A 5452-nucleotide genomic window follows, 5' to 3' on the forward strand; every position below is an offset into this window, starting at 1 on the left:
GCTGGCTGGTTGGGCTGTTTTGTTTTGTTTTGTTTTCTTAGTTTTTTGAGATAGGGTTTCTCTGTGTAGCCCTGACTGTCCTAGAACTCACTCTGTAGACCATGCTGGCCTTAAACTGAGAACTCCACCTGCCTCTGACTCCTGAGTGTTGAGATTAAAGGTGTATGCCATCACTGCCGGCTCATGTAGTAATTTTTTAAAAATATTTATTTATTTATTTATTTATTTATTTATTTATTTATTTATTTAGTATATGTGAGCACACTCTCCCTGTCTTCAGACACACCAGATCAATGCTCTTAACCACTGAGCCGTCTCTCCAGCCCAGTGTAGTAACTTTTAACCCTGAATTTTAAGTGTGGTATTTCAGTGTTGCTATTTTTTAGGTGAATCTTTCCTTAGTTTCTGAGAGAAATGGACAGACTTTATTGGAGAAACAAAAAACTTAGTTCTTTAGTGATTGAAGACATCTTTTATTCTTCTTGTCAAGAATACTAGAAAGGGGCCGTTGTGATACAAAGCAGCTCTACACCTGGGAGGCAGAGAGAATGAGGATTCCAAGGTAGAGACCAACCTGAGCTACCTAAATTTTCAAACCAATACAGAAAATTTTAAAGGGCTAGGAAGACGGCTCAGTTGTTGAAGCTTGCATGTAAGATTCTGAGTACTAGAACCTATGTAAAAGCTGGGCATAATAAATAGCATTGAGCTGTAACAGTAGCGTTGAGGTGAAGGAGACGGAAGACAGATGGGAGACAGGAGCAGCCCCCAAACTTGCTGGCCACAGTCCAGCCACTTGATGAGCTCCAGGTTCAGTGAGAGATGCTGTCTCAAAAACTAGGGTATAGAGCATTAAAGGAAGACATCTGATGTCAATCGACCTCCTGTTGCTACAGTTTGTAATTTTAAATGTATTCTCACACCATTTGATATTTAGAATCTTTTTTTAAGATTTATTTATTGTATGTAAGTACACTGTAGCTGTCTTCAGATACCCCAGATCTCATTACAGATGGTTGTGAGCCACCATGTGGTTGCTGGGATCTGAACTCAGGACCTTTGGAAGAGCAGTCAGTGCTCTTAGCCACTGACCCATCTCACCAGCCCGAAATTTAGAATTTTACTAGCTGCTAAGTTTGAAAATACAGGATAGCTGGGCTGTGGTGGCGCACGCCTTTAATCCCAGCACTTGGGAGGCAGAGGCAGGCAGATCTCTGAGTTCAAGGCCAGCCTGGTCTACAGAGTGAGTTCCAGGACAGCCAGGGCTATACAGAGAGAAACCCTGTCTCCAAAAACCAAAAAAAGAAAAAAGAAAAGAAAGAAAATACAGGATAAATAGAACTACACCACCATTTCTTGAAAGTTGTACCCCCACTTACTTTCTGAATTATAAACTTAACACATTTTTAGAGCCTGAAAGGGACCAAGAAGTGTTCTTCGTCCACAGATGATTATGTGTGCAGAGTCACAGAGCTAAGTAGTAGCCGAGCCACAGAACCAGAAGCCAGCCCTGCTGCCCAACTGTTGAGATTCAGGTTCTCTGCTAAGTCATTCGTTAACTAAGCAGGCTGATGGTAGGTGGGCTTTTCCCCCTGGCTGTGAAGACAGCAGCTCAGTGCTCTTAGGGTCTCCTCCTATCTTCTTTCCTCTTTAGCTGATTTTCAGTAACTTCAATACTAGTGATGTGTCCCCTCCTCTTCCTTCAGCATGCAGACACTGCAGGCACCACCACCCCACTCACTGTACAGTTAAGTATTAAATTAACTCATGAAAAAAAGAGGACACAGTCTGTGAGAGCAATTGGTAACAGGAAAAGCTATGTAAGTGTAAAGAGGTGAGATTTGCTCCTACCATAATTGATATTTATGTGGGTACATTTTGATAGAACATAGATTTAGCTAAAGGTGAACATTGTTTTTTCTTGACATTAACTTACCTAAATTAAATTAATATTATATTTCTTTGCATAATTATATGCAGATTATTTCAGATTATAAATATTTCATCTCCATTGCAGTTTTTTTCTGGTACTAGTTTACTAAGTTAAAGTTTTTCATTGGGCTGTGGTGGCACACACCTTTGTAGCATTCATGAAGCAGAGGAAGGTGAATCTGTGAGTTAGAGGCCAGCTGGTCTAGAGGAGTTTCAAGACAGCCAGGGCTACACAGAGAAACTGCCTTTTTTTTACTTTTTTAAAGCTTTTTCAACTTTATTAATTTATAAATATGTATCTAACAAATGTCTGATGTACAACTTCAGAATAAGAAAAACACTTTTTTTTTAGGCTAGAGAGATGGCTCAGTGGTTAAGAGTACTGACTGCTCTTCCAGAGGTCCTGAGTTAAATTCCCAGCAACCACATGGTGACTCATAACCATCTGTATTGAGATCTGAAGCCCTCTTCTCATATGTCTGAAGAGAGCAACAGTGTAGTCACATACTTAAAATAAATAAATCTTTAAAAAAAAGAAAAAAGCCCGGCAGTGATGGCGCACGACTTTAATCCCAGTAGTTGGCAGAGGCAGGCGGATTTCTGAGTTCAAGGCCAGCCTGGTCTACAGAGTGAGTTCCAGGACAGCCAGGGCTACACAGAGAAATCCTGTCTCAAAAAACCACAAAGAAAAAGGGAAAAAAAAGAAGAAAAACACTTTTTCAGGAAAATATCATGTTTTTTAAAAATCATGCTGAATGGCCCTTCATCATTTCTCCTATCAATAATGGATATTATTTTTTCAAAAAATAGAAAGATTGGGCTGGAGAGACGGCTCAGTGGTTAAGAGCACCAACTGCTCTTCCAGAGATCCTGAGTTCAAATCTCAGCAACCACATGGTGGCTCACAACCATTTGCAATGAGAATGGATGCCCTCCTCTGGTGTGTCTGAAGGTAGCTACAGTGTACTCATATAAAATAAACAAATAATTTATTAAAAAAAAAAATAGAAAGGTTGAGAAAACAATTTTTAAGATTGTTTACTTGAATGTACCTAGATTCAGTTTCAAAATAGCTAACAAAGAGTAAAGAAAGATGACATCAGAGTAAGGTAAAGGTTTCTGAAAGTCTTTCTTCTATCAACTGTGAAGTTTGAGCTGAAATTAAATTTAAAAACAAGATAGAAGTATATTTGGAAATGTTTTAATCTAGAAGCTTTTTCTCCCTAAGGTCTGTTCCTGTATCCTAGTTAGCTCCTAGGCAAACAGGAATCAGGGTTAGTCACAATGCTTAGAGTACATTACTTGATTAAAACTAGTAAGCTAAGACTATCACTGAATAGTAGTCTTCTTTCCTTCTTCCAGCAGCATAGCACTGTAAGGTATACAACAAATACAAGTTGCCAGGAACTTAAGTCTGAGTATGAAATGATGCAACAGCAGAAGGTCAAGCTATCGTTATTTCTGCTCCTCCGTCTTCTCCCATTTCCATTCTGTGTCTTCTCTGTCTTGATTATGCTGCAGTTAAAACATAGATCCTTTAAGATGCTAGGCAAGCATTCTTAGCACTGATATTATAGACACCCATCCTCAATATATTAATGTGTATGTTTGTGGAGGAGGGTGTATATGTGCTAGTAAGGGCAATAGTGAGTTCTCTCCTACCATGTGGAGTCTGTCCCAGGAGTCAGCTCAAGTTGTCAGGCTTGGCAGCAGTGTTCCTACGTACAGAAGATCTCTTTGACTCTATTTCTCCTTTGAACAGATATTTTGCTTACACCTAAACACAGTAGCCCATTTGTTCCATTTTAGCAGCTTTTTACTAGTTAATCTCTCACCTCATAGTTGTTGAGACACCTGCCATCATGCTTACATTTTGGGGAAATTTATTATTATTTTTGAAATTTCCTAAACAGTAAAGTCCTTTTCCCTAATCAGTGGTGGGGAGGGGCAGGGCAGGAGGTGATTATTAAAATTTAGTACTCAGTTAGACGGGTACTGTGCTTTTGAACTTTCAGGTTACCATATAGGTCACTGCCTCTCAAAATTGTCTGTAGATTTGGTTGACATTGTGAACTTTAGTTTGATTTGTGCTCCTGTGGGGATTTTCATACAGAAGTAGAATTCAGGTTGATTGTTAATAAATTGGTGCATGAAAGATACAATTTCCTTACTTGCATTATCAGGGTAAGTTGTTATATAACCAGAAGGCTGAAGTAGAATCTGCACAAATGAATACCTACCTCAAGAAAAGCCTTCTCTTTCTTTCTTTTTCTCTTTCTTTCTTTCTTTCTTTCTTGAAACAATGGAAGAGCTAGATTAGGAAGTTACTTCTAGTCAAGGTCACAAGAGAAAAAAATACTGCCTTTTTTTTTTTTTTTGGTTTTTCGAGACAGGGTTTCTCTGTGTAGCCCTGGCTGTCCTGGAACTCACTCTGTAGACCAGGCTGGCCTCGAACTCAGAAATCCGCCTGCCTCTGCCTCCTAAGTGCTGGGCTTAAAGGCGTGTGCCACCACTGCCCGGCAATACTGCCTTTCTTAATTGAAAGAAAATAATAGATTTAGTTTTTAGTAACTTGAAACCAGTGGATACATTGAAAAAATAGATTTAAAACCCATAGAATTTTTATTTTATTTTTTTTTTTTTAGGTAGTAGATACATCTAACTTGGTAACATTTTCTTTTAAAAAAAGATTTTTTATTATATGTACGTACACTGTAGCTGTCCTCAGACACACCAGAAGAGGGCATCAGATCTTGTTAGGGATGGTTGTGAGCCACCATGTGGTTGCTGGGAAGTTGAACTCAGGACATTCAGAAGAGCAGTCAGTGCTCTCAAGCGCTTAGCCATCTCTCCTGGTAACATTTTTTTTTTATTACGCATTAGCATAAATGAAGACTCGATTAACTTAATAGGGTTAGAGATAGGAATGAAGGAATCTGTTGGCTAAGCTGTCATCATAAATAGGATCTCAAGTCCCATGAAATATTGGTCATTTTTCTAATTCCCTTACAGGCTCCAAATACCCAAAACACTCATCTTCAGTTTGCTTGCAGTAGTTAGCATTTATAAGTGTTTACTTTCCTACAGCTCCTTTAATGTTTACTTTATTGTACAGCCTATTACATCCTAGTTTTTCTCTGGTTTTACAGCAGGTCTTTTCTTTATTTCTTTGGGTGGGATGGGGGTGGGGGTGTTCTATTTTGTTTTGTTTGAGACAGGGTTTTCCTATGTAGCCCCAGCTGTCCTGGAACTCACTTTGTAGACCAGGCTGGCCTCAAACTCAGAAATCTGCCTGCCTCTGCCTCCTGAGTGCTGGGATTAAAGGCGCGAGCCACCACTACCTGGCTGTTAATCAGCTTCATAACTATACTTTCGCTTTCTTCTGAGGCAAAACATCCAGTTATTAACAAGCAGAATTTAGTTTAGTTGGGAATAATTAAGTTGCTCTGAATTTACAGGAAGCAATATCACAGCCAGCAGCAGTCTGAAATACATAGGAATCATCTAGAATGTCTTTTTT

General features: G+C 39.1%; 1 protein-coding gene across 1 annotated transcript in view; it reads left to right on the forward strand.

The window, feature by feature from the left end:
* The window catches only part of Kdm5a (lysine demethylase 5A), a 71068-nt gene that overhangs the window by 60856 nt on the left and 4760 nt on the right, over positions 1–5452 (forward strand). The gene's annotated exons all lie outside the window — the stretch shown is intronic.

The sequence above is a fragment of the Mastomys coucha genome, unplaced genomic scaffold, assembly GCF_008632895.1.
Source record: "Mastomys coucha isolate ucsf_1 unplaced genomic scaffold, UCSF_Mcou_1 pScaffold20, whole genome shotgun sequence".
Taxonomy (NCBI): domain Eukaryota; kingdom Metazoa; phylum Chordata; class Mammalia; order Rodentia; family Muridae; genus Mastomys; species Mastomys coucha.